Source organism: Saccostrea echinata, unplaced genomic scaffold, assembly GCF_033153115.1.
Source record: "Saccostrea echinata isolate AGI-Se365-2 ecotype Australia unplaced genomic scaffold, CSIRO_AGI_Sech_v1 ptg000005l, whole genome shotgun sequence".
Classification (NCBI taxonomy): Eukaryota; Metazoa; Mollusca; class Bivalvia; order Ostreida; family Ostreidae; genus Saccostrea; species Saccostrea echinata.
Genome location: NW_026889754.1, coordinates 2700002 through 2713002, shown reverse-complemented (window position 1 = coordinate 2713002; position 13001 = coordinate 2700002). Strand labels below are relative to the sequence as shown.

The window sequence follows — 13001 nt, the reverse complement described above, 5'->3', positions numbered from 1 at the left end:
TTGGTGAATCCAAATGGTGGTCCAAGTGCAAATAAACCTGCCGATATGGAGAAGTAAAATCAAATGAAAGACTTGAATAAAAATATCAAAGGACTTGGTGCAAACAAAACAGAAAAAATTATTATACATCTGTCAAAAGCTGCAACAATGGTAGACAGTACTACAGAAAATACCATACCAGCTTCTTAAACCAGAAATTCCTAAACATGTACAAACCAAGATCCATGGAAAGAAGCCCAGACATTATTATGAAAAAGGAGCGCGACCGCTTCCTGAACTGCGCGCAGGAGACAGCATTTGAGTAAAACCAACGAGACTTGGGGATAATAGATGAAAATTAGGAAAATGCATTCAAAAGCACAACTTACCGCGTTCATACATAGTTTACATTGATGGAACACAAAATCGTAGAAATTGCAGAGACCTGCGAATATCGAGAGAAGTATCACTTCCTGACGACCTAAAAATAGATTAACCGTAATGATGACAAAATTAAAGGACCAACAGTGAAGAACAATGAAAAACCTCTAATTTTGCAGCCAAGTGTCCGAAGGAGCCAGAGTACATCGTGCCACCTAAACACCTTGCCGATTACGTGTGCAAATAGATAATTTACCATCAAGACTGAAAATATGTGTAAATTGAATTTTTAAGGATGGATTCTTTTCATATTTTATATATTCAGAAAATAATGAAATTAAGCATGGAAACATTTTAAAATATGCACATTAAAATGACAAGAAAAAAGTATGGGGTCATCATCCTTGATTTTGCTTGAAGGTCATCTGAAAAGTCAATGCTAAAAATAGATTTTTCCCCCCTGTAGAATTAAAAAAAATCAATATGGTATTTTAAAATTGATGTTTTAGAAAATAAAAAAGGATTAGATATGACAAAGCAATTAAGGTCTTAAGTTCTATGTTAAAGCAATGTACTAAAGTAAAAAAAATAACAAACTTTTGATCATAAATCACACAAAATATTTATTTCGAATTTCCTCTGTACTCTTTATAAAATGATATTTTAGTCTTTGACAATCTTCCTTTTTCATTGATTTTTTTTTACTAAAATCATATATTCAGAATTTTTTTTTTTTACATCCATAAGAAAGATAGATATTGAATGAATCATTTACAGCACAGAAATGAAGGGGTATTCATACTTATTAAATTGCCAGGTTAGCTCGAATTTCCTCATTTTAAAAATTTTTCATTGAACAAAGAAAATGCTGTTAATATATCCTAAAGGCTAATAATTTAAAAGACAGGACAAGCAGTTGAATAATACAGTCTTTCTGAAATATGATATGATGAATTATCGTTGAAATTATTGCCATGTTTCCAATAAACTTTATAATTTCAATCCGAATTTCCTCTGTTATAAAATATAATGGTTTTGTTAGTTACAAAAAAAGTAAAAAAAAAATATTCTAAATCAAAAGGTGTTATTGCAAAATAAGGCGAAAACTTTATGCTATAGTATGGAATCTTTATATGTATTGTACATGAACTAATATGACATGCATGTATATACCAGAGAAGTATAATCTCTGTATATACAAATACAAATATTTTTTGGCACAAACACAATTACAATAATTGGCAAAGGGACAATATATAAGAATCAGCAATTGCTCATACATTTATACATTTTAAAGATATAATGCAAGATAACAAAACTTTGATACTGTTTGAAGGACACTTCCATTATATGTAAACTCATTGATATAAAATTTATCATTTGATTTTAAAAATAAGGACATTAGATTTTTCAACAAAAACCTGTAATTTCCAATTAGAACAAAATGTTTTGAGAATGTTCAAACAATTTTGTGACCCAGTCTTACTTTCAGATAATAAAACAATATCATCAGCATATAATAAACAATTTATAGAGATTTCACCAATTTGAATAGGATCACAATTGCCTGTTTTAAGTTCATCAACAATACCATAAGTAACCAGAAGTCTCTGATGAGACTGTAGCTCTACTGGTCTGTTTGTATAACAAAAGAAAAGTAGCACTTGGATTTGAAACATTGCAACATGCAACAATAAATAGAATTATGTATCTTAATGTAGTCTACTTTTGTGACAAGTTATATTGAAATCAAATGAAAACTAGGAGTAGTAGCGTTTTGAAAGTATTTCACGGAAATTTCTATTTTTAGTACCGGTAACCATGACAACACCACTCACCCAAATAAAAAAAAACAGAAATACATATTATGTATCGTAGTGTAATCTAACTGTGTGCCAAATTAGATTGAAATCAGACCAAAATTGTAGGAGGAGTAAGGTTTTAAAGGAATTTCACAGAAATTTCTATTTTAAGTAACCATGGCAACACTGTTCATCGAATTCAAAATCCAATGCAATAAATTATGTATCTTAGTATAGTCTTCTTGTATGCCTAATTATATTAGAAGCAGACTAAAACTGTAGCAGGAGTAGTGTTTTAAAGGAATTTCACAGAAATTTCTATTTTTAGTAACCATGGCAACACCGTCCATCGAAATCAAAAACCGATGCATTAAATTATGTATCTTAGTGTAGTCTACTTGTGTGCAAAGTTACATTGAAATCGGACTAAAACTGTAGCAGGAGTAGTGTTTTAAAGGAATTTCACAGAAATTTCTATTTTTAGTAACCATGGCAACACCGTCCATTGAAATCAAAAACCGATGCACTAAATTATGTATCTTAGTGTAGTCTACTTGTGTGCCAAGTTATACTGAAATCGGACCAAAACTGTAAGAGGAGTAGCGTTTTAAAGGAATTTCACAGAAATTTCTATTTTTAGTAACCATGGCAACACCGTCCATCGAAATCAAAAACCGATGCACTAAATTATGTATCTTAGTGTAGTCTACTTGTGTGCCAAGTTATATTGAAATCGGACTAAAACTGTAGCAGGAGTAGTGTTTTAAAGGAATTTCACAGAAATTTCTATTTTTAGTAACCATGGCAACACCGTCCATCGAAATCAAAAACCGATGCATTAAATTATGTATCTTAGTGTAGTCTACTTGTGTGCAAAGTTACATTGAAATCGGACTAAAACTGTAGCAGGAGTAGTGTTTTAAAGGAATTTCACAGAAATTTCTATTTTTAGTAACCATGGCAACACCGTCCATTGAAATCAAAAACCGATGCACTAAATTATGTATCTTAGTGTAGTCTACTTGTGTGCCAAGTTATACTGAAATCGGACCAAAACTGTAAGAGGAGTAGCGTTTTAAAGGAATTTCACAGAAATTTCTATTTTTAGTAACCATGGCAACACCGTCCATCGAAATCAAAAACCGATGCATTAAATTATGTATCTTAGTGTAGTCTACTTGTGTGCCAAGTTATATTGAAATCGGACTAAAACTGTAGCAGGAGTAGTGTTTTAAAGGAATTTCACAGAAATTTCTATTTTTAGTAACCATGGCAACACCGTCCATCGAAATCAAAAACCGATGCATTAAATTATGTATCTTAGTGTAGTCTACTTGTGTGCCAAGTTATACTGAAATCGGACCAAAAATGTAGGAGGAGTAGCGTTTTAAAGGAATTTCACAGAAATTTCTATTTTTAGTAACCATGACAACACCGTCCATCGAAATCAAAAACCGATGCACTAAATTATGTATCTTAGTGTAGTCTACTTGTGTGCCAAGTTATATTGAAATCGGACCAAAACTGTAGGAGGAGTAACGTTTTAAAGGAATTTCACAGAAATTTCTATTTTTAGTAACCATGGCAACACCGTCCATCGAAATCAAAAACCGATGCACTAAATTATGTATCTTAGTGTAGTCTACTTGTGTGCCAAGTTATATTGAAATCGGACCAAAACTGTAGGAGGAGTAGCGTTTTAAAGGAATTTCACAGAAATTTCTATTTTTAGTAACCATGGCAACACCGTCCATCGAAATCAAAAACCGATGCACTAAATTATGTATCTTAGTGTAGTCTACTTGTGTGCCAAGTTATATTGAAATCGGACCAAAAATGTAGGAGGAGTAGCGTTTTAAAGGAATTTCAAAGAAATTTCTATTTTTAGTAACCATGGCAACACCGTCCATCGAAATCAAAAACCGATGCACTAAATTATGTATCCTAGTGTAGTCTACTTGTGTGCCAAGTTATATTGAAATCGGACCAAAACTGTAGGAGGAGTAGCGTTTTAAAGGAATTTCACAGAAATTTCTATTTTTAGTAACCATAGCAACACCGTCCATCGAAATCAAAAACCGATGCACTAAATTATGTATCTTAGTGTAGTCTACTTGTGTGCCAAGTTATATTGAAATCGGACCAAAACTGTAGGAGGAGTAGCGTTTTGAAAAATTGTTTACAGACAGACGGACAGACAGACGGACGGACGACGGACACCTTACTATCGCATAAGCTCTTCTGGTCTCTGACCAGTAGAGCTAAAAATGTTGAAGAAAGATTGGCTTAAGATATCGCCTTGCTTAACACCACATTCACATGTAAATGCTCTACTGAGAACATTAGCAAACTGTGTCTTGGTTTTCGTATTCTCACACATAGAAAATATAATACTGAACATATTGGTGTGTACATAGGATTTCAGAAGTTAATAATAAAGCCCAACCCTCCATATAGTGTCAAATGCTTTATGGAGATCGATAATAGCTGCATAAGCCTTTTGCTTTTTGTTTTTATAATACTCCGATATAGTCTTAATTGTAAAAATATGACCTGATGTTCTGCTTTTTTGTTTGAAACCAATTTGATTTTCACTAATTAGTGATGCATCCTTGATAAAATTTAGCAACCTGAAATGAATAATCCTATTAAAAAGTTTGATGTGGTGGAAATACCTCTGTAATTACAAGGATCGAGTTTATTACCAAATATATGCAAAAGTACCAGAATACTATAGGACACCAATTCAAAAATGTACATTGAAATCAAATGTTCATGTCCACAAGTGAAGCCATGAATGATAAGGTTTTACATTAATTGCTGATGGGACACTGAAATTTTAGCTTTCACATTTTGATGCAAAATATCTGTTTAAAGATGAACATATTTTCAAAGATTTTGTAACACGTGGACCTTTTCTCACAATTTCAGAAAGGAGATGGTATATTCCATCTTTACAGTCTCTGTTATGTGCAAGTTGTAAAAATTTAAAACAAAGTCCACTCCCTGCAATCCTGTTTGCAATGTGTCTACTGACTATCTTCTCTGAAATCAAATGCTCTAATGAAGGCAAATTCTTACGCACTTCAGAACTGTAAAAGTAGCTATCAACTGCATTAGAAAATGTGAATGAAGAAGACAAATACTTTGAATCATCTAAATCCACACCTACAGATGTAACTAGTTTTTGTAATGCTAAAACATCCTCTAGTGCATCATGGGCCTTATACGTTTCACAAATATAATGCTTGTACAAATTTTGTAAGGAAAATGAACCCACATTGGGATCAAAAACTTTGAACAGCTGTTTTGTGTCAACAAACCCTGCAACACAGTTACCAATTTTCTGTGTTTTACAACAATTCTGCAGAGAATTTATAAAAATATGGCAGTCAAAGGACTTTACATTATGTCCAACTAAGACAACTTTTGACTGGAATTTTGTGAAAAAATTCAGTAGTGCATCAACAGCAGCCACCAAAGGAACAGCATTCACTTCCTCATCACCATGAAACATTTTCCCATCCAAAACTCTTAATCCAGTAATTTCTGAAGCCTTGTCTGTGATTGGGATCTTTGGTAAAATGTACTGGGAAAATGTGTCCGACCCACATACAGCAGCAATTTGAGTGATGTGTGAGCTTCTGGCTGAAAGGTTAAACATAGGTTATCAGTGAAAGGGTTTCTCCATAAGGTACATTATAATCACCTATAGATTCACCATTGTCATATTAAATCAAATACACCATAGAATAGATATCATTTTACACTTAAATTTATCAACAATCCATGTTCTTTAAATTGATAATTTTTAATGTACATGTAGTAGGTTATCCAGGTACTGTATATTCTCGCCTTATATAAGTCAGATTTTGGGGAGTTAATTTTTTAACCAAAAGTCTAGGTCTGACTTATAGGCAAGTCCTAGAAAATTTGGAATTCTGTTGGAAGAGGAAATAAAGTAATATTGTAACAACTCCAACGATAATTGTTTGTAAAGATCAGACTTCACCTAATGCAGGTAATGAAGATCAAATGTTACCATATGCACATAAGACAAGTATGATTATGACAAGGATTTTACACAGGGAAGATTATTTAATTAGAACTTTTGTCGAAAAATTTGGTTCAAGCTCATTGGATACCTACTACCAACCCTAAAGAGACAGCTGATATAAATCAAAATGATTGCGTATGCATTTGTGTGTGAGAATGTTTCATTAGAGTACTAACCTAGTCCTGTTGATTCAAGGTCAAAGTAAACTTGTGGATAATCACCCAAATTTTCAACTGGCTGGAAGGATGCTTTACTTATAGGTGGTGGTATTTCACAGACATCAATACTGGTCATGGCTATTCCAGAGCAATAAGATGACCCTTCTCTTATCTCCTTTGCTACTGTCATTTGCTTTCTAAGAAGCAGAAAAGTATTTAATGTATTAAACAAGAAGTCTATGAGCCAATGCTCACTAATAATACCCCTGCTCTGATGTGAATACACAAGTTCGGTTATGGACAAACACAGTGATAATCAGGAAATTGACATCAGATTTGTAAAAACTGAATCCCAACATATGGCATGCCTAAACAAAGATTGTGCTAAAATTTCAAGCATCTGCAATGAGTAGTTGCTGAGAAAACTGCGACCAAAATTTGTTACGGACAGACGGACAGCTAGACAGACAGACAGACACACACACAAGGGTAAAACAGTATACCCCCCTCTCCTTCGGAGGGGGGTTTAAAAATGCATTCTGTTACAAAATACTATAGACTCATTATTTAAAAGTCACTGTCAAAAGGTTGGTTTGGCATGCATCCGCAATTTTCATTCTAGAAAAAAATCTAACGCATTTATGTAACCAAACTGGATATATGATAATTAAAATGGTACAGAATTTCATTCAAACCTCTCTGCTTTTAGGTGCAGTCTTCTCCTTTTTGCTTCTTTGGTTATAGACAGGGCTTTTTTTCGTCTCCTTATTCTGTCCTTTAGAACAGCCAACCTCCTTGTATAGGCGCCAGGAGAAACACTAATCTTCTTGTTGACCTATTGAGAATAACAAAGACGTTCAATTCATTGTAAAAATTCTAATATATACCTCAGGAAGAATTAAAAGTAATCAAAACTGATAAAAAATGCCTAAACTAAATATTGCTTACTTGCATCAGATAGCCTTGACCGATATTTTTTTGTGCCACACTTGCAGCTACTCTGTAGGTTATGGTTCTGCTAAAGAGACGATTCTTTGGAGCCTTGGATGCTACAGTTTTATTAAAACTTTCGTTTGATTGCGTACTGCCAAGGTTGGCTAATTTCTGTGAATGCTTCTTTAACTTGTTAAAGATTCCTTCCAGGTCTTGCTGAAGAGCTTTACTCTCCAATGGTCGACCGAATGGGAGTGATGTGAATTTTTTAGTTGGATCTCTTTTATGGTGACACCAAACTTTATCACATTCTTTGTGGTCATCAAAGGGATGAGAGGATAGTGCTGTCAATCCCTTTTCAATTGCGCTTGGGCTCCCCTGGTTCTGTGAAACCATGTAATTAAAACACTTCTGGATGTACTTGATAACTTTTGTAGACAGGTTTTTATGTGTTTTCTGAAGATTGTACAGGGAGTTTGCAATGTTCTTTTTCACATGGTTCTTGTCAGACTGTTTCCTAATGTTTGCATCTAATTCACTGTTGATACGAGATATTGCAGTAGTATCATCATCCCCTATCACCGCCTCCATCCTTACTCCTTTACTTAGTGTCCTTCCTACCATCTCTACAACCATATCTGGCTCCATGGACTTTGAGCTTCCTGTAATTACAATTTATGACAAGCATTTAAAACAGAATTTTTTTCTTAACAAGTATTATCTCTTCTCCCTCAGACTTTAAAAAAAGATTTCATAAAGTATTTTACATTGACTTGATGCTCAGGTATACATGCAAATATTTACATAAAACTTGTTGTTGAAGTTCCCTAGGTGACATTACCTGTCCAATTTCTTGTGCAATCATGTGGAGCAGGAGTTTTTTTTTCCTTTCTGCATTCTCGCAAATCTTGCATGATTTATTGCGAACACTGTAGTCAATGACTTTTCCTGTACAAACACCCATCATTGAGCAATGGCCTAAACATGAATTTTGATGAAAATCAATAATTTCTTAGATTTTGGATATAATAAACAGTTGCATTTCATTAAAATAGAGTTCACTTGACTGGGTATTACTTTCTAAGCTATAAAGCTACTACTAATCATATACAGAGGTACATGTATCAAACATACTGTCAAATAAATATCATATTTCCATTATCAAATATGTTAAGAAACAAAAATTAATTATTACTATATGATGTAAAGCAATATCATATAATTATAAATAATTCTGAATACTATATAAAAGATGCATATGCCTTAGCCAATAGTAATGTTTTTCTGGTGATTATCAGATCATATATCAATCCCAAAGACTCCATATACTAGGGATGGCAATCGATTACAGAATTGCTAATCGGTTAACTGCATGGTGTTCCGACCGGTTAATCGTATCAAAATGCACGTTTTCTTGACAACTGTTTTTCAAGTAGCTCTGTTCATATACACAAATAGACTCAAATAAGACGATAGAAGTTAAAACATTCCATTAGTCTTGATTCTGGATGAGAAAAATACGGGTACATATTTTTTTTATTTAAATTTCAGTAGGCAAGAAAAAATTGAGAAAACCCTGAAATCTTTGCTAATTTTCCACAGCACATGTCACAAAAGCTCTTTCTGCATTTTCACTATGATAATCAAAATTACACGTGAACTCTAAAGCCCTTAATTTACAATGTTTGTTTAATAATTAAATTGGATTGAAAACTGAAAACGACAAACACACTAATTCACAGTGCTCAGTGATTCAATTATTATCATTAAAGAATTACAGGACAGTCGGGGTAATGACATGGTGTTTTCACAGTAATTAACATTGTACATAAACTGACCAATTACGCTACGGTCTCTATCTTGAAATTTATAATTACATGTACGTCCAAATTAGATCCTTTAAATCCTAAATGATCATCCTTTGTGCAGAGATTTTTTTAAAAATAATTTTTTTTAAAAATGTGTTCAATTTAACAAATATTTTATTTTTTCCGATTAACCGATTACAGATTTTCTAATCGATTGCCATTGTTCCGACCGAGTAATCGGTTAACCGGTTACAAATTGCCATCTCTACCATATACCTGTGAGGCTATCATATGAGCGGCCACTTTCACGCTTTTGCCAGCCCCCGTCCACACTGACACTTATACTGGATGACTGCTTATTTCTGTGGGAAGACATAGAATGGATAAATAAACATTTCTTTAAAATAAAAAAATCATTCTATTACACAAACAGCTATATCATTTGATGTTTTTGTAAAATATATCTCCGTTTAATGCTCAATCATGCTAATGCAGTTTAGAAAAAAAGCTTGGAAAAAAATTCTTTTGTTATCTTATGGATCAAAGTGCTATGATTAAACCACATGTAATACTTTTAATCAAAATTGTGAAAAATTTACATGTCTGTTGCTAAAACTTCTTCTTCTAGAGCTTCTTGGATAGATAAAGAAGCAACACTTTCTGTTGCTTTCCCAATCTCTTCCTGTCTACTACTGAGCAGTGTTCTGCTGATGGGTGGCATGTTTAGCTCAGCCAGTATTCCACTTATCTGGTCGAAACCTATCCCAGTGTGTTGGACAGCTGAACATGAAAAAAAGATAATAAAATGTATACCGTTAACTTGTCGATTAATTAGTACATGCATGGATCTAGAGAGGGGAGGGGGGTCCAGACCCCCCCCCCCCCTGGAATTTGCAAAGTTATTAAATTTATATACTAAACCAAGTAAAAAGTGAACTTGGAACCCCCCCCCCCCTCAAAAATGCACATCTGTGTTAAGTTGGTATGAAAAGTCATAGGTATGAAGTATTAGAAGTGAACGACTACCCCCCCCCCCACCCCCCTAGGAAATAGGTTTTTCACGTTTCGGCGAGTTATCTGGGGTGGAAATTCCTTAATCCCGCCTGTAGTAGATTTTGCATAATTTCACGTATCAAATTCTAAGTTTAATATCTTTTTTTGAAATGACCATCACCTTTTATAATGGATCAAATATTGAATACACTGACCTGCTGCTAATTTGGTATTAGCATCCCAAATTTTATTATGCCTTTTTCCTGTTGGTACATTGTTTAACATATTGCATGCAGAATTCAAACATGGAATGCTTAGCATAGCTGAAAGACCAAAGTTTATGATTCCTTGGCAGTGGGAAAGTTGAAGTGGTTGGCTGCATTTCTTGCAGGCAGATAAACCATCAGCCAGTACCCCTAGCTCGATCACACGACGGCCACATCTCCAGTCCCTCTCAAGACGAGGGGAGTCTATTACCTTAAATGGAAAAAAAAATTCAATGTTCTTTAATAGATTTCTTTCTGCAGGAAATCTTATCTAAGTTTAAAGTTACAGTTTGTTTCATATTGTATTTTGTCTATGTTTGATTTTTAATTCAGTATTGCTTTCATATTTACATGTAAATAATCAAATATTTTTAAAATATTTTAATATACAAATGTTAATGAAATGATATAATAATGTATAATTATATAATATAATTTTTTAACCTGACTCATGACATCCATGTACAGAATACTGCAGGTTTAAATTTTCTAAATTCATGTTTACTTATATCTTTAAGAAAAAACTTCTTTTGTAAATAAGAAAAAGAGATACCTGTACACACATAAAAAAGAAATATTGATTTGGAATTCATGTAGTTAAATTTATTTTGATTAGAAATAATTTTTTAATAACTTAAACTAATTCAATAAGAAAGTTCTTAATTTTCTGATGAAAGTTAATTATAAGATATTTCCCCTTCTTTTTTTAAGAGCTCATGCAGGGTTTTGTGACACAAGGCTCACCTAGCTGTTAAATATAGAATTGATAAAGAATTTAATTAAATCTTTGATACTAGTAATCTCCTCATTCAAAATTAATAAATAAATAAAAATAAAATTTATTATTTTAAATAAGACTTTAAAGTTTAGAATTCAATGCAAGTATTGTATGACTTTTTTTTTCAAAAATATATCTGTCCTCCGTATGGGCCGCCATAAATTTAAACGACCTAGTTTTTTTAATCGAGTGTAAACAGTTGTAACAATTATTGGAAAAGATGTTCTCTTATCATTTTCAAAGGCATAATTTTGGATAAACATTTTGTATTTACGAAATAAAGAGAAAATATACGTTATAAAATGAAAGCTATTAAGATTAAATAAAAAAAAATGTAACGATTTTTATCGTCTGCATGTGTAATGACGACCTGCGACAATGCATAGAACAGATGAATATGCTACATGTAATGCTGAAGTTTGCAATGTGTATGTTATGAAACTACTGTACATTTTATGCGTAAACATGCTATTTTTTCTATAATATACGTCAGTCTCAAAGGACTAGGAACCTACATTTTCGCTATAAACAATCTCCATTGCCTCTTCTGGAACGTCTTCGAATTCAACATGTTCAACACAACCCTCTGGGTCTGACTCACTCCGATTGTTGGATGTTGTTTTTAGTGAATAGTTATGACAAACGTCAATTTTGATGTTTTCCCACCTCTGTCTGTTTACCCTTTTAACAGTCTCGTACTGCCGTTCCTTTCGCTTCGAAACGAAGCGACCCCTCCTTCTAGCTCTCTCCATTTGTTGTTATTCTAGCCGACTGCGGCATGTCGTAAACTGACACAATTTCGCATATTCCTTGGTCAGTAATGCATAAATAATGTATTATTTTGTGAAATGTAAATAATTCATTAGGATTTTCTAAGTTTTATTGTAAATTGTAACAGTTCGAATTTTACGACATGTTCGTGTATGGAAACTCACTTGAGTTAAAAAATGTTGACAAGAATCCATCCTTAAGTTCATCTTTTATGCTATTTTTTTTCATATAACGTTGAGCTCACTCATGGACCATGGACAGTAATTTTGATAAGTGTAATATTTCAAGTCAAATGAACTAAAAATAAAATCAAAGTTTATGTGATTATTGGATATCTTATAAGAAATTTCAGATCGAGGATATTGATACGATAAAAACATTGTTACAAGATTTAAGAGGGGCATTGGCTTTAAAGAGAAATGTTTATATTCTCTCTGAAATAGGAGACTCCATTCAGTTAGAAGGCTTCTGAAGTCATGCAATGGTATATAACTCTTAGCAACTTTTCAAGATTTGATAACTCCTTTGTTTTTTGCTCTATGAATCTATAAGAGTTTCAATACCGTTTAAATCAGAATATAAAAAGAGATTAACAAGTTACCTTGTTAGTGTTTATGTGTTTTCCGTTATTGTTAAATGAAAATGTCATAAACCCTTTTGATCAACATAATGCTATTTCAGTCAATACCTTTTAAGACCCCCTTTATTAAACAAAAAGAACATCCTTTCAGTTATGATGAAGGATACAAAATAGAGTTTATCATTTAAACATTTATTCAAAAACAGGTCTTGTAAACATGTCATGTTAACTAAAAAAATATTTTAAAAATATCTTCAAAATCACAGTACATGTATATACAAAATGTTCATAAAGTATAATTCGATAAATGTTTGGCACATGCCTATGTAAAGGTATAAATAAATTAATAATGAATCACAATTTAGACCAACAACACAGGACAAAGTGAGATCAATTATGAAATCAATATTGTACATCAGATGATTTACATTGTATTAAATTAAAAAAAATATGAAGCAAGACTTACTTTGGACAAAAGAACGGAATCACTTTAAA

At 32.7% G+C, this 13001-nt stretch overlaps 1 pseudogene; it reads right to left on the bottom strand.

The window, feature by feature from the left end:
- Positions 1–4992: 4992 nt before the first annotated feature.
- On the bottom strand, positions 4993–11709 carry LOC133179984 (uncharacterized; annotated as a pseudogene).
- Positions 11710–13001: the final 1292 nt, after the last annotated feature.